The sequence below is a fragment of the Ambystoma mexicanum genome, chromosome 6q (genome assembly GCF_040938575.1).
Source record: "Ambystoma mexicanum isolate Mex_15411 chromosome 6q, UKY_AmexF1_1, whole genome shotgun sequence".
NCBI classification, from domain to species: Eukaryota; Metazoa; Chordata; class Amphibia; order Caudata; family Ambystomatidae; genus Ambystoma; species Ambystoma mexicanum.
The window spans coordinates 81,140,374-81,164,263 of record NC_090937.1 but is presented as its reverse complement, the minus strand read 5'-3'; the positions used below and the strand labels follow the sequence as shown (position 1 = coordinate 81,164,263).

The 23,890-nt window shown below is 46.2% G+C and overlaps 1 protein-coding gene and 1 pseudogene across 3 annotated transcripts in view; one reads left to right on the top strand and one right to left on the bottom strand.

Annotated features, from left to right (window-relative positions):
- The window catches only part of LOC138515785 (transmembrane protease serine 11D-like), a 739,714-nt gene that overhangs the window by 563,479 nt on the left and 152,345 nt on the right, over positions 1-23,890 (top strand). The window lies entirely within an intron of this gene.
- The window catches only part of LOC138515687 (ATP synthase subunit beta, mitochondrial pseudogene), a 43,837-nt pseudogene continuing 36,201 nt past the window's right edge, over positions 16,255-23,890 (bottom strand).

Below are 23,890 nucleotides of genomic sequence, written 5' to 3'. Positions count from 1 at the left end.
TCTCCCTCACCTCTTGTTTTTCTCTGGCTCTACCCAAAATGTTGTCAGGCCTAGTACGGTAGTCGCCTGTCTGTTTTCCTTTCCTTCCCACTCTCCCCCTCCCTTCCTTATCTATGTCTAAGCTCTTGCACTATCTGAAATGTCGTCAGGCCGAGTACGATAGTTAATTTCACATCCTTACAGGTTCATGGCCTGTAAGAATGTCATTGTATTTACCCTTGTTCCCTCCCTTGCCTTGAAGCGCTTTGAAACACATTGTGTATAGGCGCTATATAAATAAAATATCATATCATACCAGGGCACCTTTTGGCTTTGTGCTAACCCAATGCAAAATTGCACTTGCATTGGTGCAACGTGTCTGTAATGAGGCCCCTGGTCTTAATGTAGACAATGTTTCACATGACTCAGTGACACCTGCCGAGATGGCCGTGGGGGTCACAGTCCTATTATGCACACGTAGAGTGTGTAACCCGGCTTTTCCACAAGGCTAGTTTGCACAAGTCCTCCCTATTTCCATGACACTGTTGAGTGGAGTATACGCTGATTGGCCTAGCACTTTAGAATTCTGCCTGCTGCAGTTGTGTTTTTTAAGGCAGTGTTTGTTGTCTCAAACGGTATTATACGTTATGGGTGATTAGTTAACTAAAATGAGCAATGATAATTATCCTTTTATGTTAGTCATTTAAGTGCAACAATGTTTCTTCCCCATTAGTGTGCTTCACCACCACCCCTGTTTGTGCCAGTGTAGAATACGGCAAGGAGCAATTCTTCGCCACACAAAAATAATCAATGGTGCTTGTCCGACCTTATAAAACCTGTTTTTGTGGCGAATTCCATTAGGGTCTATCAATGGCCAAGTGCAAAAAAAAAAGTGGGGGAACACATTAACATACTCAATCGGACGTGACGTCACCAGAAATTGACATAACAAGGCGAAGTATGCTAATTTAATTCAATTGCTTTGCATAACCATACTAATTGCATAGGACGAATAGCATTTGAAATGATATGATATGACATTTATAACGCGCCTATACATTTGCCTTTCATAAAATCAACACTCAAACCAAGAGACTATATTTTCTTCTAATACTGTTAAAAGGTGTGCATGTTTTAAAGTCCAAGAATCAATAACAATGCATCCCCTGGAATATGCATTTCCGAAATGTGGCATTTAGCGTTCGTTGTTTGCTAATTTTTGTCAATTTATCTAATACAATGGCGAAGTGCCCTGCGACCATGGTTCGAGCGCTGAGGACAGAGTACATTCACAAGTTTAAAGACCCAGGACAGTGTTGCTCATTTCACACACGGCCTCTAAAATACCCAGGGGGGCGGCGTCCACCTTCAGAAAAAAGTGCGTGTACCCTCAACTTGATCCCTGGTTTCTACCCGATGTGAAAAGCAGTGTCTGCGTGTAAAATACCCAGGGGGGCGGCGTCCACCTTCAGAAAAAAGTGCGTGTGCCCTCAACTTGATCCCTGGTTTCTACCCGATGTGAAAAGCAGTGTCTGCGTGTAATTCTTACTTGTTGATTAAGGTGCGCATTTTGGGAGGGAAAGTAGGACACCTTAAACCCCAAACACCTCAGATTGCTTCCCGTTTGAACGTTTAGGATCACGCAGCACAGATTTCGAATTTGTCACGGTTGATAGCTAGTCACCTTGCGCGGGCTTGTTTCCTGGAACACTATATTCCGTTTCTGTGCACAAGTGGAGTAACTGCGTCAACGCCCAGCATTGTCTCGGGCAGGAATAGCTTTCAAAAACCTAGTACAAAACAACCGATGCCCGATTGTCCTTTTGTGAACTGCGTACTTGTGTTGGCTCTCAAACTGCACTTATTTAGAATGCAATGTACTTTCCTGCCATCGGTATTCGAGAAACATTGTACAAACATAGAAACTAATGACTGTAAAAAAAGTAATCGCTGAAATAATTCCTTTAATTATCATTTATTAAAATATTTAACAACGTACATCAAGCCGGAAGCTCTGCCGGGCCCATTAAAATACAATAGACATTCTAAGAAATATTGCGAGTAAAGAAACCCTGACAAAGACAGTATGAATGGGCAGTGAATGGGCGCAAGTCGAGGGAATTTGTGGGGGGATGGCGTCCGCCCACTTTTTTCACAGGGCAGTGCACCTGCGTGTTTTTAAGGATACAATTTGATGCACCCGCTTTGAGTAAACCTGCCGTGCCCGCTATTGAAACAAAGGTTGCACAGCTGTGGAGCAGACAACACACGAATCTCTTATTGACATTCTGCTATACAGTGCATGTTTTGTTACAGATTCTTAGCCATAAAAGGTGCACACCCTTTATACTTATCCAGCAATCTTAGAGGAAAATCTGTTCTCTTGATAAATGCTTATATTTCCAGTGCACTTCCTTCAACTGGTAAAGACACATTTAATTAAATGTGCATATTTCACTTCCTGAAATCTCTCTTCCCATTGTGTGTGGCAGAGTCCACTCACTTTTTGGGAGGACTTGAAGCAAGGGAGTGATGCTTCCCAAATTCAGTAAGTTACTGCAAAGCGGTAAAAATTCAGCCAAGTAGACTTAAGTCGGTACTTTGTGTTGGTTCTGCAGCCAGTGGCTTTGTCACCTTTTGGTACCGAAGGGACCTTGGAGCACATGGGACACCAGTCCATATAATGTCCCTTTGCGCCTGACCTGACAGGCAGTGGTGATCGGAGATTTTGAAGCTGCCACCATGGGTAGGGCGTCGAGGCATCTTGGTTGTGTGGGGACAGTCCATACCCCCAGTGCCCCGGTAGAGTTCCCATCAGTATTGACCATCATTAGTGCCATAGGACTTTAGTACCCTGCTGTGAAAAACACAGATCTCATTGCAGAGGTGGAAACAATGCACAATGGTTCTGAAATATTTGAAAGAACTCAAACATGGCACAGAAAGGGGCTAGAGATACCCAGAGTCTTGATTAAATTAAAACAACGATAATAGTCTCATCATTCTGTGGATTAAGCCACTCAGGTTTGTCACGCATATTATAAGACTAAGGACCTCATTTATAAAACAAATTCAATGGATCTTTCCCATGTTAAAACATTTTTGTTAATCAGGCCGTTAGCCTTTGGAGTCCTTCTTCTTGTCTGTTGTATTAACTTTGCAAAATCACCCCAGTTATTCGTGTCAAAATTTGCTCATCCTATAGGCAACCTGGAGTGTTTAGAATAGGGGTGAACGATGTTAAGGTTTTCATAAGCAAATGGCACTATAGCCGCCAGGAGGTGTATGATGCCAAACGCCCAGCTGCAGGGCAGTCTCCTGTGCCATGTAGGGGTGTAGGAGGAGTTATGGGTGAGACGCGGGTTGCAGCACTGGCCCCTGAAGAAGGGACGTGTTGTGGGGCACTCTGAGGCCTCGAGATACCCGTGAGCTTCCACCCGCCACAGAATCACACCAGAGACATCTGTCCGGTTCGGGCTCCCCGAACACTCTGACTGCTGGGGCACGCCCCCTTTATTTAAAGGCACGCGGCAGAGTGCAACGTCACTCCGCCGCGTGCTAAAGGCCTTAAATGGGCAGCCCCACACTCCTCCTTTTTCATGAGGACAAACAATAAACAATATACACATCACACTCTTAAAACATAACTATCTCATCAACTCAGAACCCAACTGGACCCCTTTAATCACAGCCACCTGGGTCCCCTTATCACTAGCGTACCCCACCGGGGTCACTTGGAATCACTGTTCCAACACATAGTCCCTGGGGCGAACAGGGTTCCTTCGCCCTGTCCTCAAAGGGTATCTCCTGCTCGCCTCCTGGAGCAGGGATCCCTCAGCAGCCGTCACACTGATCGGAGAGCGAGGGAGGGGGGCTGCAACCCCGCCCTTGTCTGGAACCTCCACAACGTCCTTGTCCGGGGGCACCTCCACCCGAGGTTCCCTCAGTCTTTTGAAGAAGCTCACATTTCTAGTGACCGATGCCTTGCTATCTGAGGCTGTCACCATGGACCCTTTTACAGCCACTACGTCCAATGTCTCAGGTTCGTACGTCAGGGATAACTTCCTGTGTGGGTGCCTGTTTCCGATAAGCACCTCATCACCAGGCACAAGTTGCTGAGGTCTGAGCCCTTTCCTCTGATTCTCTTGTTAAGTCCTCAGCCTGCAGTCATGCTCCACCTGTTGGTCATCAATGACCGCCGGCTCCTTTTCCCCGACCTCTCGTAAACAGTCCTCTCGCGCATCACTTGAATAGGGCTTCCGCCGGGGCCAATCCCGTGGATGTGTGGGGGTGGTCCGGTAGATGCGCAGGAACTGGTATAGCGCCCTTTCCAGGCATCGGCCTTGCCCTTGAGCTATGCGAAATACTTTGTTTATGGTTCGCATCAGTCTCTCCACCTGCCCGTTTGCCGTGGGCCAGAGCGGGGTGACCTTCCTGTGCTGAACCCTGTAGTCTTCCATCAGGGCGCGAACCGCTCACCCTCAAATGGCGCCCCAATTTTCGAACACAAAGTCTTGGGGAGACTATGAGCCACGAAGATCTTTTCCATGGCCACCACCACATACTCGAAGGCCAACGACTCAATTAACTCAACTTCCGGGTATCTGGACCATTCGTCGACCACCACCAGGAAGTGGGTGCCTTGCATTGTGGAGCCAAACTCGTCATGCACCACCTCCCATGGTCGCGTGCCTCAGGTCATGGCTTCGATGGAGGGCTCTCTCTGTGCTGGGGGTGCCACCTGGCACCACAAACACGAGGCCACAAACTGCTCCACACGTTTCTCCAGCTCAGGGAACCACACCTTGAGGCGCAGGCGGGCTTTGGTCTTGGCAGCCCCTTGATGACCTTGGTGGGTCAACCGGATGACCTCCTGGACCTTTGCCTGAGGTACCACGATCTGGTCGGCCCTAAGTAGGAGGCCGGACCCGGAGAATGACAGTTCATCCCTCACCTTCCACACCTGCTCAAGCTCCACTTTCGCGTCCTGTGTTCGCATCGCCAGAGCGTCCAGCACCATCTTCCAGGATCCCTGTTGCATCGCCGATTTCAGGATGTGAAAACACTTATCCTGGGTCGCCGCCGCCTCCATGTCTTCCAACGGTAGGGCGTTCGGGGTTGCCGCCTCCACTACCAACCGAACATGGGCGTCCGCTTCCTCTGCACGGGCATCCACCCAGCCCCCGAGGTCACCTCTGGGATGGCGAGACAGGTAGTCAGCCGCATTGTTGGTACTCGGCCGATAGACCAGCGAGACCCCATATTCGAGCAGCGCCAGCATCCACCTTTCGATCCTCGCTGGTGGTTTAGAGGACAAACCTGCCAAGATGGGCAGCAGAGGCTTGTGGTTGGTCACAACCGTTACAGGTCTACCCAAAATGTACAAACGGTAGTGCCTGCACCCCCACAGAACAGCCAGGGCCTCCCACTCAATTTATGAGCAGCGCTGCTCAGTCTCAGACAGCACCTTGCCAACACGCCTCCCAGGCCAAACGGGCTGGTGTCCACTACGATTTTACTGGAGGGCAGGATCAAAGAATGCCATAGTGTCATCAACCGTGGGGGTGCTCTTGATGTCCTCAAAAGCCACCTGTTTGAGCGGTCCCCACTGTCACACGGTCTCTTTCATTGTGAGGGCTCGCAGGGGCTCTGACCGAGATGCCAAGGTCTTTATAAAGCGGCCACATTAGGTCACCATGCCCAAGAAGCTCAGTGCCTCCGACACATTCTCTGGTGGGCGAGCGTCCTTGATGTCCTTGACTTTGCGGGGTCGGGGGACACACCTCCCTCCTTGAACATGAATCCGAAAAATTCGATGGTAGGTTTCAGAAATTCACATTTCTCCCGGTGGAGCGTCAGACCCAGGGACTGAAGCTGTTCAAAAGCCTTGGCAAGCTTGTGCAGATGTTCTGCTTCGGACTTTGCGAACACAAGGATATTGTCACTTATGTTCAAGACACCGTCGAGGTCCGGCAAGGCACCATGGATGATATTTTGAAATACCTCTGCTGCAGAGGACACCCCAAAACTTAGTCTCTTGTATCGGTACAGCCCTCTGTGAGTGGTGAATGTCGTAATGTAGCGGGATTCAGGGTGCAACACGACCTGGTGGTTCCCGGCCCTAAGGTCCAATTTTGGAAAGAATCAGGCCCCCTGCAGCTCAGTGATGATGTCATCTATGGTCCGTGTTAGATGCCGCTCTCTCCGGATTGCCTTATTGGGGAGCCGCATGTCAACACAGATCCTCACTGAGTCTGGTTGCTTTGGTTTATGTGCAACGACGATGGGGGACACCCACGGTGTCGGGCCTTCGACCTTCTTGATGATGTCAAGGTGGACAAGATTGTCCAGTTCTTAGTCCACTAAATCCCGCAAGTGGAAAGGCACCCAGCGGTGTTTGAGAGCGACGGGCTGCACTGATTCATCGATATGCAGCCTCACCGGATCGCCTGCCATCTGTCCAATCGCTTGAAATAAACAGCAGTACTTTTCCAATAAAGTTTGAATGTCTTCCACGTACACTGAGTATACAAATCTCACAATTCCTAGGGCTTCCGCCGCAGCACAGCTCAACAGCATGTTGGTGCTTACAGGTGTTACATAGAAGCAGGCCCTTATTTTTAAACCACCATGCCCCACCTTCGCTACAAAAGCACCGTCTAGGGGAATTGGCTGGGATCCCCCAACCGTGAAGATGCGGACCATGTGGGCAGTCAGTTTTGGGGGGAACTCCATGGCGTTGTAGTGTTCCCTAGCCATTACGTTGACGGAGGCCCCCATGTCCACTAGTACCCGGACAGATGATTCATTAACTGCGACAATGAACAGCGGTTGCTGTCTGTTCTTTGATTTGAGGCCCTCGACGCTGAATACAGAGAAAATGTTCTCCTCTTCCCCTTCCTCCTCCTCGTCCAGTTGTGCACCTTCATCACCCTGATCGACTTGGGCGATGTTGGGCGGGCGTGATTGGCGAAAGTAGCCAGACCGAACAGGACCCCGCAGCACCATCAATGGTAGGGATGCCCTACATATCCGGGCATAGTGGTCAGCTAGGCCACATCGACCACAAGCTTTTCCCACAACTGGACACTCAGCAGGGTTGGGCAGGTCATACCCGCACTTCAGGCACGCCTCCCTGGCTTTCTGCCCCTGTCACAGAAGCTGCCTGCTGGCCTCCTGGTACTTCTGCCACCACGGCTCACGGCACAGACCTCTTCCACCTTGGCTGAGCGCACTACTGCTTCCATCCTGGACGCACATACCTCAGACACTTCTTGGCAGTGACCCAGTCCGAGGATACGAGGCAAGGTAATATCAGGCTCCCGCAGCAACTGTCTGCATAGTTTCCTCTACGAGCAACCTTGGCTGTTTCCTGACCATTGCATCAGGATTGTCCCAGGCACACTCCACTGATAGCCGCCTGAGACGGCCATAGAAGGTGTCAAGAGTTTCATCCTCTTTTTGGCGGGTGGAAAGCATCACAAAATGTTCATAGTCTGCATTTGCGAAAGGAAGGAAGTAGTCATGAAGAGCCGTCTTCGCTGCACCGTAAGAGGTTTCTGTTGGTTGGAGAGAGTCAAATATTTCATGTACCACAGGCCCTGCAGAGTACAATAGGGTTGCCAATTTGCTGTCCTCGTTGGTCTCCATGGTGGCCCTGAAGTACATGTCGAGGCGATCAATCCACCACTTCCACCTATGCCCCAGGCTGGACGGGGGCCAGACACATCAAATTCAGGGATTGGCTACCGTCCATAGCGTCCAGTTGTTCCGGCTGCAGTCCACAGCGTCCACATCGCTACACTCTGCTGCGTGAATCTCCTGCCGTATTCCGGCGTCAAGTGCCTGTGATCCGCAGGCAGCCGTCTCAACTCTGATGGGCATCAGCCTGCTCTGATCACACACATCCCCCAGAGGCCTACACACAGCACTAGGACAGGCCGCGACTCGCTCCCCTGCTGCTATCTGCAGCCTGATCAGACACAGGCCCAGAGGCCTACATAGAGTACTCCAGCAGGCTAGCGAGATAACGTTTGAAGCCATCTGACACACATGGCTTCCTAAAAGGCAGCAGGAAGGGCCTACGCACCAAAAGACCAGTATCTGGTGTCACACGTGGCACCCCTAGGCGTGGGGCCTGCCACAGGATATTTGGAGGTTTTGCTAATTTGAAGGATTTACCACTCTGCTGTCATCTGCCACAAGGCTTTCCAGCAGCCAGCGCAGACCTGCCAGCCTGGACAAAGCAGCAGATCTAGGCGGGATGGGGGGCACACGAGCGCCTAAACTCCATTATGGACGCAAGTAGGAGTGGCTTGCAGTGCCCAACAGGCTCCATACCACTGCATGCCTAGGGAGAAGAGCAGAGGACAGGCTTACAATGACAGCAACGCCTCTAGGGCTTTACCATTGTTGACAAGGACACTGCTTCCATACTATACAGTTGCGTACAAACACTGCGTTGTTGGGACCGACAGAATGCCATGGAGGATCAGGTGGCAGACAAGCCAGCACTACAAAACACAGACACGAGAGCCTCATTCCTCACGAAGCTGGCCCCATTCTCATCACAGCCCCACAATGACAAAGGACTCAGATGAGCCGAATGGGTAGAGGAGTTAGACGACTTCATAAGGACTGTGGGAGAAGGCAAATCGCCCATCATCAATGGCATCTTCAGGAACCTGGCGGGCAAAGAAATTAAGGGGATCATTAACAACATCCCGGATACAGAGAAGATGTTGTATGGGGACCTGGTGATGGCGCTTAACAAGAAACTAGTGATGCAGCCCAATAGAGTAAACAAAAGATATGTCTTCAATCAGTGCTTGCAATTACCCCATGAGACTCAGACAGAAGTTGTTGCACTGCCAATTTTTGCAGTTTTCAGATGACACAGTCATCCTGCTGCGAGTGATTGAGGACTGCACATCGTCGGCTTTCAGAAAACAGCTATTGAAGAGACCCCTATCAATTAAACAAAGTTATTGAACTAGCGAGGCTACATGAAAGGGTAGAGATGCAACATCGATGGAAATGCCAAAGAAGAAAGGAGAAAAAGATGAGACTGTAGCAGCCGTTATATCGACAAGGGAGGTAGCCAGAGTACCTTCAGGCATCCCTGCCATGACAAGGGGACCAACAAGAGACATATACCAACAATTGTGACAGGGCCCCAGACCCCAGAGAATGTGCTTCAGGTGTGGACTAGCGTTCCCAAATTCGGGGATGTGACCAGCTATCAGCCAGAAGTGCTCCAAATGCGTAAGAGAAGGTCACTTCCGCACGGTGTGCAGGGAAGGGAGACTGTTGCCAGTGCTGAGATACCCTGTGCCCGTTGCATGGAGATCACCAGTCAGACAGCAGATGAAATTAACCTGGAGCCCCCCGCAGATGTACCCACAGATGCCATGGAGAATGGGGAGAACAATGGACCAAGGTTTAGACTATTGAGAGGAGCAAAATGAGGAACATGCAGGTAATCCCTGACCCTTATGATTGCTTGCCAGACCCATACCAAGAATTTGAGAAACCTGCACAAGACCTGTAACCAGAACATACTGACGAGTTTGTAAACTTGATGCACAGGGATCAAGAGGCGGGGGGAGCCCCGAAGATCATGGTCAGGATAGAAGCAACATGCTGCTTTCTAATTGACAATGGCTCTACCGTCAACATCATGGGGGAAAAGGAGTTTCTACAAACAGAAGACACAAACAGCCTATGTCCGTCAACTGTGTGCATATTTCAATGGGGCACCAACACACCGCTGCCGTCCAGTGGACAATTTCAGTGCACACTGTACCATCAAGGGAAGACTTCGGCCACCGCTATACATGTCCTCAGAAGCACTGTAAGCGGGAAATGTCTACTCAGCTATCGAACGGTGAGGGAACTAGGGCTGACTGACATCCACTATCAAGGCAGTGAGGTAGTAAGATGCAGTAACAGCCCCCCCAATGCAGGAACCATCTGCCAAATGACATTTAGAGAGATATCAAAGGACATTATACAACAAATGTTTCCTTCTGGGGTTTGGGAAAATGATCAGGAACTCCACATTGACGGAAATGTATGCCCGGTACTTCAGTAATTAGACAACGGGATACTTGAGAAAGCAATGGGTCTGCCACTGTGGATCTCGCTGCTGCTGACGGTACCGAAGGAAGGGGGCAAAATCATTCTGTACAATTAACATGAGGGTGGCAAATGCACTGATACAAAGGGAAAGACACCTGGGTACAAAAATAGGGGACATGATTATGTAACTCAACAAGGCCACCATGGCCTCCAAACTAAACTTAAACAAGGGGTATCATCAAATGGAATTTACACCCTCGAGGCCGATAACAATGTTTGCTACAACAAAGGCTTGTTCTGATACAAGCACCCCAACATTGGCATTTCCTCATCTGCAGAACTTTTCCAGGAGGCCATAAGCAGCTGCTGCTCCCCATCAAATCAGCGCCTAACTGCAGCAACGATATACTAGTTTATGGAACATCCGAAGAGGAGCACGATCAAACACTCATGGCTGTCTGTGATGTCCTATGAAAGGCCCGACTCACCTTGAACCTTGACAAATAAAACACCAACAAAAAGAAACTCCGGGTTTGTGGACACATGTTTTCCAGTCCAGGCATGCAACCCAATCACAAGTAAGTACTCGCCATCAATGGGTTATTTGGGCCCACACATGTGGCGAAGAGAGGTCGGTTCTGAGGATGGCAGGGTACTGTGCAAGGTATCTTCTCAGGTACACCATCACCACAGAACCTCTGAAGAGATTACTGAGGAAAGAAGAGATGTTCCGATGGTCACCGGAGTGCCAGCGGGCGTTTGAGACAATCATGGACGAGCTGCCAAATGTGACGCACTTGGCCTACTTCAACCCAGAGTGGGGGCAATCCTAGCCCAGTGAGAAGCACCAGACGTAGTGGCCTACGTCAGCCATGCTTTGAACCACACTGAAGGGACATACTCCCAGGCTGAAAAGGAGAGCTTAGCCGCTGTATGGGCATGTGAGTACTTCCACCACTTTCTCATAGGGAAGAGATTCACACTAGTAATGGACCACCAAGCCTTATTGTCACTATTTGGAAATCCAAGGACGAAGGTGCGACTGCGGATTGAGAGGTGGGGCATTCGGCTGTAGGATTACGATTATGGAATCATACACAGACCAGGGGGAGAGAACAACCTGGTTGACTACATATCACAGTGCCAAGGCCACCAACAGCAAAGCCGAGAGAAGGTGATGCAGAATAATTGTACTACATCACAGAGAATGCCCTGATGCCAGAGCTGATACTAGAGGAGCTTGTTCAATCCTCACAAGAGGACCCTTCCACCGTCATGGCATTCCAATTATCAACACCAACAAATGGAATGACTATAGACGACAGCTAAAACATCACAAAAACATCAACAGGGGGGAGGTGGAACAACTAGCAAAAGTGAGAACTGAATTAGTGATCTCTGATCACCAGATTTTCCTGAGGAGGGGCCGATTGGTCTTCCCGGCTGCCCTCAGGAGAAACATGGTGCTGACACTGCATGAAGGATACAGATGCGCAGACACCACAAAGAAACTACTATGGCAGAATGTAAGGTTCATGTTCATGGACGAAATGGTTGAAGAAATGTTTCCCTTGGCAATGCACTGCAAGAGGAGACCCGCTTTGCCACTGCAAGAGACTGAGGTGTCCGAGAAGGTGTGGTATAGCGTCGCCATGTACTTTTATGAGCCAATGAAAATGGGCGGCTACCTGTTGGTGATGATAGGCGAACCCTCTGGATTTCCGATCATCAAGAAGTCCACCACAAAGGCATTTGCAGAGGTGGCAGGAGTCATTGATTAAGTTTTCAGTGAATGGGGCATCACCCACACAGTGAAAACTGACAATCTGCCTCCATTTGATGGCCATGAGTTTCACAGATTTGCGAAGCACCTGGGGTTTTTGCATCAGGAGGTGACTCCCCTATGGCCCCAATGGCAAGGCAGAGCGATTTATGGCATCCATAAACAATACAGAAGGCCATGATTGAGATAATGCTGATACAACAGGCATTGTGCAGAATGTTGCGGCAGTACCGGAACAGACTGCACAACTCTACAGGAAAGACACCAGGGGGACTGATGGTGGCCTACCAAGCAAAGACGAGGCTACCATGGGAGGAGGCGAAACACCGAGAAGGAGAGCTGGGCACAAAAGAATCTGACCTGAGAAAGATGCCCAAAGGAAAGAGCAAGCCAAAGAGTGAACTGACTGGAAGAAGGGAGTAAAGCTAAAAGTGTTTAACAAGGGAGATGAGGTCTTGGTGAAGCAAAGAATGCAGAAGTCTGAATCCGATATGAATCAATAACCTTACCAGTGACTGAGATCAAAGGGACAATGGTGGCAGCCCAGAACGAAAGGAATGCCTTGTTTTTCAAAAACCTCGTCAAAGACACAGACAAGGCACAGGAAAAAGAAAGAAGGCAGGAGCCTGATACCCGAGGGTCGATTGATGAGGAAAGTAGACCAGACAAGCAGGAACAGCCAATTCTTGTCTCATTTGAAGAGTATAAAAATAATTCTGATTGGTGCTTAACAGCAACCAAGGAGGATATAGTCAATTAAACAATGAAATTAAATAAAACTCCTGGGTTAATTGCCCAGACGGGATCACAACAACAATTTTAAAGCCAAGTCTGAACTTGTGCCCAGAGCTTCTGGTTAAACTCTTTGGAAACATCAGTAAAACCTATACGATTCCTTGTCACAGAGCACATACAGCGCCTATCTTTTGATAGGGCCACCAGGAGGATCCAAAGAATTATCGTGAGATTGCCATTTTAGATGAATGCAGATGAGTGCAGCAAAATTTCTTGGTATTGACAGATCTTCAAAAGTGGACCCTAGAAACAAATCAACTCTCCACATTCCAGATCGAGTTTCGAGTGAACAAGGGGACATTTTTGAATGACCTAATAATATCACCTCTCCAAGGTACAGCCACAAAGAAGGGTGCTAATACCTATTTTGCTAGTATGGAGTTTATGATAGAGTAAATCACTAAATTGAGGGCCTGTTAAAGTTACAAATAATGATGTATTCCAACACATCAGTAGAAGTTAGGTTGAATAATAGGGGGGCCTTGACTGACAACATTCCTACTGGAAGGGGCCTACATGAAGGCTATGTTTTGGCCCCCTACTTATTCAACCTTTACCTCTCAAAGCTGTGCGATTCTCTGTCAGTTCAGAGAGTGCTTCCATCTGGAATTGGTCAACTTAAAATCCATTGGTTAGCTTTTGCAAACAATATCAAGACCTTTGACCGCACACAAATTGGACTTCAGCAATGCCTAAGTGGGATGTTGATATTTGGAAGAAGTAACTTTGTGACAAAATAACAATGCAACTAATTGTTATGTAGTCTAGAGGGGCTGTTTTGGGTTACCAGGCCCATTTTTATTGTCTGCCCTCCCAGTGAGGCCCTGTCAACTCTCCTGCTAACCTGTGTAATGCCCAGGGGATAACTCCTCTCCCCTCCTTCCTGCTGCTCAGCATGCTCAGCCCCTCAAGTCCCACAGGGGCTTTGCAAATACATAATTGCAGAACACTCTGTTGTTGCAGAGCACTTAAATAGGAAACATTTTTAGTGAGGGTTCATTGGTATAAATATTGTTTCTGACAAGACCCTGGTAACGTTTAAGTACTGTGATAGATGCATTTTTCTTAAGAAATACTGCGCAAAGCTTCTTTTAGCTAGCCAAATGTGTGTCTTCTTTCAAGAGAATTAAAATGTCACACATAAGAATACCTTTTAGAATTGTCACCCTTACTTTCACGTGTTTATTTGACATATTTAAAGTGTTTACTTTTTTGTGGATCTCCACTTTTTTTTATATATCTAATATGCAGCATGCCTGTCTCAAATAATTACTACATTCAGATGATCTTATCACACAATGGGCCTCATTATGACATCGGCAGCACCGCCGGTGTCATTCTTTTTCCGGTGCCCGCGAATGGGCAATTACCGGATCATTACGGCCCTGCCCGACCCGGTAATTGTCCATTTGCGGGCGCTGGAAAAAAGATGCTCCCCATTCCCATTCAACCCCATAGGGCCGAATGGGAATGGGGAGGTTGACTGCACCGGCACCGTTTATAACGGTGCTGTTGCAACCGACATGCTGTGCTCGTGGGTGCCTTTCTGCCCGCCAGGTCTCACCTGGTGGGCAGAAAGGCACACCCGAGCACAACTTGTAGTTTGCCGGTCCAGGAACTACGGTACAGGCATGCTTAACGGTACCGTAGTTCCCGGACCGGCAAGCTTATAATGAGGCCCAATATCTTTTGTTGTGGGCTTTTAATTCTTGAAAATACATTTTTAAAATAGTGGCAGTTTTTTAGATTCGTATGCTGCTTTGCATTCTGGTACTCATTTTCTTCCATTCAAGATGGGGAAAATAAAGCTGCAATCAAATAACTGAATCGTGAATGTCGATTGACTGCTAGAATACCCACTAATCATGGGTCAAGGCAAGGATGCGACCTAGCTCCGGTTTTATTGAACCTGTATGTATCAGACCTAGACAAAGTTTTGCGACCATGTCATATTCTTCCCCCCTGCATTGGAAAATAAATGATTCATTGGTTGGCGGATGCAGATGACGCCATCATCCTTGATTACACGCCCCTACGTCTGCAATGTAGTCTTAATGCCCTGCACCAGTTTTCGTTAGAGAACAATATCTGAATGAATCAGTGAAAAACTAAGGTGATGGCAATTCGGCAAGGCAGGAAAAACAATTCCAGTTTTGTATGGACATTTTATGTGGTCCCTTTGGAAGTGGTCAACAGCTAGACTTATCTTGGTGTTCTGATTTCCGATTCTATCGATGCTTCTCTCTCAGCAAATACCCTTCAAGCCAAGATTCTGAAAAAGTTCAGAGCAATTAAGGCTTTTATATCAGAGGGACGTGGTTAGTCAGCAGAAGGCCTAATTAACATGCAAGAAGCCTGCATGGTTCCTAGTACACTCTACGGGTTAGAGATCTTCCAGAGCAAAGAAGCTGGCTAGTTAAAAGTAGTAGAAAGCAAGTTATGGCGTTCAGTCTTAGGCCTTACAAAATCTACCCTTGCTGAAGCAATCTGTAAAGAACTAGGTCTTACCTCACTCCTCACAAGGTAGAACACTGCACAGAGCTGTCGGTATATGAAGATTTTAGCCGAAGAACAGAATCCTGCATCAGTATATTCAAATTTTGTAGATATATTTAGGAAAAATCTCAGAGATGGGGTGTTTTATTCGTGGCTGAATGATGTCATATCCTTTCATTAGGAAATTGAATTTGACTTAAGGAGCCCCAATAATCTTATGTGAGCTCACAAGGAAATCAAGCAAAAAGCTAGAGTCTGGGACGCATGTAACACTACTACTATATCTCTATTTAAAGAATATGTGTTGCAAGATTTCCCTATGAATCTCCCCTTTAAGTATATTGTGAATATGCAAAATTGGAAGATTAGGCATTTTATTATGCACTTAGGCTTTACTCAACTTCCCACTGACATGTTGTTGGGAGCTTGGGCAAGGACACCTTAAAACCTAAGAATGTGTAGATTATGTGGTTCAGTAGTTGAAACAGCCCACCATTTGTTAACTTCCTGCCCAAAGTTGGTCAATGAATGTAAAAAGGATTATGGTAAACGTATGTGCAATTTGGCATACTGAAAAAGACCAATTCTGGGCTCCTATCTTCTGTGGCGAAATATCCATTTTGTAGCATTTTTCTGAGTGGTTTATTGTGGTGTGTGTACTTTTCCATTAATTTCTATAAAACAGACTACTCTTGAAGCCAAACAATGCCATTCCACCAACTAGCGCTGTAAAGATATCTAGTGAAGTTGCAGACTGGTCTAAAATTCTTGCTTTACAACTTCACTCAAGTGTGTAATCCTGGGCAAATCATCTTTATCACACTGAGCTTTATCTGCCAAAATGAGAAGTGCCTAGAAGTGGCTCAGTTTGCACTGTACGCTATCAGAAAAAAAACCTTTCTCCTGGTATTGCTGCATTCATAGAAGCAACAGTAAACATTTACATATTGCACAACACAGAGTTTATGTGTCCCTTAGCTTACTCATGGCAACTTCTTGTAATGTAACTTCACATGATCCTCTCGAGCATGAAAGACTCATGCAACTCACTCCCTGCGATGTAATTTTTTCTGACATAAATACATATTTAATTTCATTTAGGCTTCATTCGACAATAGTCATTAGCCAAAACACATAAACCACATCACAAGTATGTAGATGGCCTGCACAAAGGTGGTGGATCCCTTCCTGGTGGTGGTGATCCTCTCCTAAATGGTACCCATGTCAGTGGCCAGGGTTGGCTGGTATCTGACAACAGTGGGGATTCTCCCCAGCAAAGCAGACACCTTAGAGCCAGCTTGTGTAAATCTAAAGATGCTGTCAAGGAATAGCAGCACGTCCTGTTCCTCCTGATCTATGAAATACTCTGCAACTGTCAAACCAGTCAAGGCAACACGCGCACGAGCACCTGGGGGCTCATTCATTTGTCCATACACTAATGCAACCTTGGAGGTGGTGTCCTTCAGGTTGATGACACCGGACTGAATCATTTCATGGTTCAAGTCATTGCCCTCTCTGGTTCACTCACCAATACCAGCAAAAACGGAGTAACCACCATGTGATTTGGTCACATTGTTGATGTGCTCCATGATCAAGACAGTTTTTCTGACACCAGCACCACCGAACAAACCAATCTTTCCATCTTTGGCATAGGGTGCCAGCAAATCGACCACCTTAATGCCAGTGACCAGGATCTCCTGCTTGACACTCATTTCCACAAACTCTGGGGCCTCTGCATGGATTGCTGCATACTGCTTAGTGGTAATCGGTCCTCCCTCATCAATAGGTTCACCAATTACATTCATAATCCTTCCCCGGGTTCATTTACGTACCTGCTGATGATTTGACTGACCCTGCCCCCGCCACCACCTTTGCTCATTTGGATGCTACAACTGTACTGTCGCGTGCCATCTCCGAGTTGGGCATCTACCCTGCTGTGGATACCCTAGATTCCACCTCTCGTATTATGGACCCAAATATTGTGGGAGCTCAGCGCTATGAGGTGGCTCGTGGGGTGCAGAACATTCTTCAGGACTGCAAATCTCTTCAGGATATCATTGCCATCCTGGGTATGGATGAGTTATCTGAGGAAGACAACCTGACAGTTGCACATGCCCATAAAATACAGCGGTTCTTGTCCCAGCCCTTCCAGGTAGCTGAGGTGTTCACTGGTCACTTGGGTAAACTAGTCCCTCTAAAGGAAACCATCAAGTGGTTCAAGGAAATTCTTTCAGGGCACTATGATCATCTCCCAGAACAGTCTTTTTACATGGTTGGTCCAATTGAAGAAGCTGTTGCCAAGGCTGAGAAAATGGCAGAGGAATATGCTTAAGACTTTTCTATTATCCATAAGCACATAAGCACTCCCTTCATCCTACAGTGAAGTTTCATTTCTATGCGGCTCTGGGGGGACTGCCTAGTTCCAATGTCCTTTGTCTGTCTACAGAGTATTTAACATTTAGAATAAAACAGTTCTGTCTGAAAAATACATAAATAAATAAAACACATCACAAATATTTCATAGATAGGACATTTTAAATAAGCATATATATTAAAAGAGGAATCATTCTTTATAAAATCATGAATGCCTAAATGCTGTATTGTTATTTAACCAATAAAATACCTTCACATAGACTAAATACATATGCAAATTAGGGGCCACTACACATCTTTTTCTGGAAGGGCCCGGGGCCAATCCCTTGGTAACTCACTTCTCCCCCAGAGGGGGAACCTTACCATGGGGCCAGCAAGGTGAGGCCGCTACCTGATAGTCTCCCTGCTACTCAGTGGAAGGATCCCATGGGAGGGCATCCCCCCAGTGTGGGAGAGGTGAAGTCTATTGAGGGAGAACATGGTGTGATAATTACCACTCTACCTCTAAAGCCACATCCCCACAAATTGCTAAGGCCACAACATTCTCATCCTCCGAGCCCCTTCTTTCTACTCATAATTACTTTATGCAATGTACACCTATGTATTATTGCGAAGAAAACCATACTGTGACGAGGAAGAGTAGGGAAAATGATGGCTCTGACACGAGGAAGAAGAAAGGAACAATGAAGAGCCCTCCGCGGAATGAAAACAAACATACCAGCTCTTATCTGGACTGGCAAAAGATAAAAAGAGAGGAAGGACTTCTCTCAGGCTCTGATCCTCCCTGGTGGAACCGTGAGTTGAATTGAGCTGGGGTGCGGAGAATAGGGACCAAATTAGACCGGGATGCCGAACAGCCAACATACATGTCCCAGCGGAGCACGCCGCTAACACCCGTGGACCACAGAGGGAGAAGGAGGTATCTGGCATCAAGTGGGCGATCGGGAGAAGGTCCCTCTGTACCTGTGAGGGACCCAGGGCTGTGGAACTGCTGCATGACTTTGAGGTGTGAGAGAAGTCTGGAGAAGCCGAAAGCTGACGAGAAGCCCAGGCCAGCTGAGAGCTGGTGAGAGAAGACCAGAGAGACTGAGAGCTGACAAGACAAGCCCAGAGAAGCTGGGAGCCTGAGAAAGAAGTGGCCCGAAAGCAGGGGTATGGAGCAAGCCACTGGGGTTGAAAGAAACTATAAAGTGAACTGGGATAATAAATGAGAAAGTTCTCCTTTAAGCAAAGGACAGTGCAAAAACCCTAATGAGACCCTGAGGGGTGGTGTTGAACTAAGTCAGGGCAAAATATAGATCCCCGGGATAAACCAATTACAATAATCTAACAAGCTGAGTACAAAAGTTGACATCTTCCTCATACCAGTACTTGGAAGACAACCAGAGAACTTTATATGTCAAACAGTGCCTGACAGGCTAGTGAACCGGGTCCAATTGAGAGACATTAGAAACCACACAGAGGGGTCTGGGACCCGAATGCTGAGAGGATTGAAAACTTGTATGTTCAAAACCGTGCCTGGAAGGTTAGTGAGCTGGGTCTGATTGAGAGACACTACAAACTTTAGAGAGGGGTCTGGGACCCAAATGCTGAAAGGATAACAGAATTGTATCTACAAAACAGTGCCTGGCAGGTTAGTGAACCAGGCCTGAGTGAGAGACATTATAAACCTGAGGAAGTGGTCTGGTACCTTCATAAGTGGAAAAGCGAACCATGATACCCTTTTTCGAAGAGAGAAGAGAAAACCATGGCAGGAGAAAGAGATCCCTCGGCAAATCCACAGACGTTAGTGGGAATACAAAAGGGGAGCCTAATAAAGGACTGGGGAAGGGAGATATATTCCCCCCTTCTTCATGGAACTATAAAGAGCTGCCTAAGAGGACCTGGGCAAGGGAGACCCCACCTTATACTGTGTGAATCTATCTTGAAAGGCCTGGTGATGCCAGGGAGAGGAGGATATTCCCTTATAGTCACAAACTGCAGAAACCTGTCCAGAAGGAAGGAGACACCTTTCTGGAATCACGGTGAAGCTAGTATTGTAGTTTTCTTTTGAAGTGTGAGGGACGTAAATAGATTTGGGACAAAGGACGGTGGATAATCTTTCTGTTGACAGGCAATCTGACACTATCTTTAGTTTTGCTTGAGGCAGGGCAACCCCTCTTAGTTATAGGGACAGAAAGGATTTCCATTGTATTTCCTTTCAATAAAAGTCATTGACAAGAAAAATGTCACCTCTGTGTCCCACGTCTACTTCTGCACCCTTATAGGACCCGCAAATCATGGAATGGGCTCTAAAATAATGCCAATGGGTAGGGCCAGAACATGTAACACGCACAGGAGGTTGTTGGGAAGTAGGGTCCTCATTTTTATTTAATTATATTTTTTATTTTTATATGGTTAAAAAAAGCTACCTTTAAAAAGATAAAAAGGAAAAATGTGAACATTAAAATACACTGTTACATTGATTAAGGAAAACATTATTATAAGGAATGAGTTTAAAACATTTATATAAAAAAAACAAGAAAAGGTCAAAATGAATGTTGATATTGTTTCAAAATGAGGTGACCAACACAACAGAAGTAGTAAATTCAGCAAAACAATATTTCCAAATTAATTCATTTTCTCCCCAAGCCAACAAATCAATGAACGCTTTGAGGAAGTTCCACCTCAGTCCATGAACCCCAGGACAATGGACCAACAGATGCTTAGGAATTTCATGTTGACCTTTATCCTGACAGAACCTGTAAAATGCATTCTCTGCTTGCACTAGCCCAAATCGAAACAAAATTTCTTTGGTAAGCACAAGGTTGCAGCGAAACCTAAGAAATAATCGCTGCTTACTCTTATCAGGACAAATTGCCAAAAAGGGGGCTTTCGTACCCAACCTCTTATGATCCACCTGCAAGTGAGACAGTGAAATGTACTGATGGAAACCATCAACAGTGCGTATCCAATCAAGATTGTATAAAGCATGTTTTACCTTGGTTGTATTCCCCATCAACTCACTTGTAGTGCAACCACATTCAATGCTTAAGTCTGTACAAAACTCATCAAATTCTTGCAATCCTCCACATCCCTTTTCCAACAAAATTTCTTTCAGATCCATAACCAGAGATCCCTCGCTAGGCACCAATATTTTCCTATGAAGTGAAAGACACTTCCACTGAGCTCTAGCTTTCAGAGAAACTATGCCCAGCTCATAGCGCATTTCAAGGAGATGGATGAAGCCAGGGACACGAATGACTTTCCTCCAAATCAGGGCTTCAAGTACAGGGAGATTGTCTAGAATTGTCAGATTGTAAATTTCAATTCCATATAAAATCTTTGGTACTATATTCCATTAGTAGTAACAAATACAAGGCAACAAGGAAGATTCCCGAAGCACAAGTCCACCTTACAGAGCTGATTTGCCATAGCAATGGCATTGATTCTTATCCAGGACCGCAACTTGATTTTATTTATTTTCGAGGTGACAAAGAAGCCCAGATAGAGAAGGGTGTCAGTCATATCTAGAGGCTCAGACCGAATGTGCCAACTGAATGGAACTTTCTTTTTCTCATTTGAAATTTGAATAATTTTTGATTTGGTTGAATGGACCTTTAACGAATGTGTGGCAACAAAATTAGAAAAATCATTAAGTAAATGCTGCAAACCTATGGGTGTACAGTTGAAGATGAGAAAATCGTTGGCGTAGGCCAACCGTAACAGTCTTAGGTTATGCAGTTTAAGGTAACAAAAGCATATAGAGTGGGCAGTCTTACTAGATCAGGTGGAGTGAGGTGGAATATCTCCAACGACAGTCCCATTCAGAGGAGACAGACCCAGACCAGTTAGCCCTTCAAGCCACTTTTTCCCATTAATGAGTTTAAGATGTTGCTGACCCATCAGATCCCCAACATCACACAAAGGATGGTGATGAATATAGTCTGAGTTTAAGTCACCCAAGAGTATATTATGTCCACCAGGGAAGTTTTTAATCCACTCATTCATAAACTGCATTATGAGCTCCAATTTATCACAAACCGGAATTAGGCCAGAATGCCACTATACATCAACAAGTGGAAATAACTTTCTCCACAGAGCTCAATGAGTGTGGCCATGGTACCAAAACTAATATCATAGTTGTCAACCCCCTTTATTTCAATGCAAGATCTCACCAAGTTTAAGAGACCACTGTATGGGCACCCGAGATCTTCCTGTCAAGCACCCTGGGAGTAGGTAACATAACCATCCAAAGAGGGGGTAGTTATAAGCCATGTTTCTTGGAGAGTAACGCTGGTATAATTCTTCAGACATGGACCCAGATAAGGACTGTTAAAAAGATGCTGATGGCCACGAGTGTTTAAGGATAGGAAAGAAAAAGAGCTAGGTTTGTGAGGAGGGGAGGAGGAGAAGGGTGCAGAAAGCTCTCAATTCAACACACCGAACAACTAGGACCAATCCGTACTCTCCTCTGAAACCTTTATTTTCCTTTTCAATGTTAAGACTTGCTCCTCTAACACATCACTACATCCCATGGAATCAACACAGGTCACCCGCCTCATATCCACAGATGAACCCTTTCCAACAAACCTTTTTGCAGTGAAAGTTAACAAATCAAAGCCCAGCACTCTGAGATTTTCACGTTCCCTGGGAATAATGCCAAACACAATTTTGGACTTCACAAATATAAATGATCAATCTGTTCTGTACAGATCGATAAAATTGATCCTTCCCCATTCCTTACAGGGAATGTCTGACAAAGCTGGAATCTCACTCAGAAGACAAAGAATGTTCTTTTGATTCAACACCAGAGATCTAATGTCTGAGATAACGCTTTCTATTAAAATACTAAAAGGATGGTTTGATGCGTATTCCTCAGAACCCTGGCCAATATTCAAGTGTCCAGATGCCCGGGGACACCTTGGGCCAGCAGGCAGGCTATCGAAAATAAAGTCATCCTCCTGTGTACTCATCCGAAGAGGGCCTCGTAAGACATCGATTAAGTTCATTACCGACTCAGGGTATTGGGCCGGCGGTGGTTAGCACGGGGCATCAATTGAAACTATATGATATATTTCCAATGGAATAATATCATAATTGACATCCATGAACCATAAGAAAACAAGCCCAGTTTTGAAAAAGGTCTACATGAGGCTGAAACAAGTGACAAAATATGGACAAATGATAATGGGAATTTTGACAGTAAACATTTCAATTTTGCACCTTATCTATTAACAATTCTGTGATGACATTTGAGCACCTGGTGCATCAAATGGGTACCGCATCACTAGCTTTATTACTTCTTAGGATTGGGTATACCTTAAGGCACCCAGAAGCAGCGACAGGTAATGTGAAGACTTTACGATTTTCTGTGGTGCAGAGTGACAAGATATACCCATCTTCCCACTTGAATCTGCATTTCCAGTTTGCACTTCTGCCCTGTGGTTCATCACAAGTTCCCAGAGTCTTCCTTTAGGTCTTGGTATGATTGGTACACATTGTGTCCACTTTGTGAAATCCCACTTCTTCTTTTTCAAAGGCAGTGGACAACATCCCCCTGATGTCATCTTCTTCAAACCTATAGATCCCTCATGAACTAGAAGAAGGGTTATCTGGAGATAAATCAGACTTTGAGGTTCGAAAGAGCTCCTACTTGCACAGAGGATGAATGGGGTTTCCTTCCACAAAGTCAAACAATTAGGTTATTACACTCATGGTTGAATACTCAGATGGCAAAGTACTGTGACATGGCACGGTAACTGTTATAGGTACAACGAGAAATGGTAGATTCCACTGAAGATATATAATGGGTCTACCTTGTCTAGTGTCTCATTGATCTCTGAGCTTAGTATCTGCCAGTACCCTAATACTTGTGCAAGGCTCTCATCTGGAGATACGTGACTTCCCACCTGTATACAGGGTTGTCCCTGGAGCCTCTTCATTTAAAGAGAGTGACAATAGATGCCAATTTGACAGGATCGGTAGCAACACTCAGGGCAGCAACAGTATACAAGGCAACAGACCAGTAGTGTTATATTATTGATTTGGTACCAAGACAATAGCATGATTTTAAAAAAATATGTATTTATTTGTTAACTTTTTTTTTAATGCACCAGAGGCAGAAACATTCTGCTTCAGAGGATCCAAGGCAAAGGTTAGGGGGTGTGGGTTGTGCGAAGTAGCAATAGGGAGGCATCAGGATGAGGGAAAGGTAGGGATAAGAGAAATAGAATATAACAGTCTCCCTCCTGTTGCATGTAACATTTGATTTTGTGATATTCACATTGACATTTAGCTTTGCTGTAAGTGCCTACCCCATAATGATCAGTGGACCATTCCTTTACGTGCAACTCCATGTCGCAGAATGGACAAACACCAGAGAACGTGAGGTATTTCATGTAA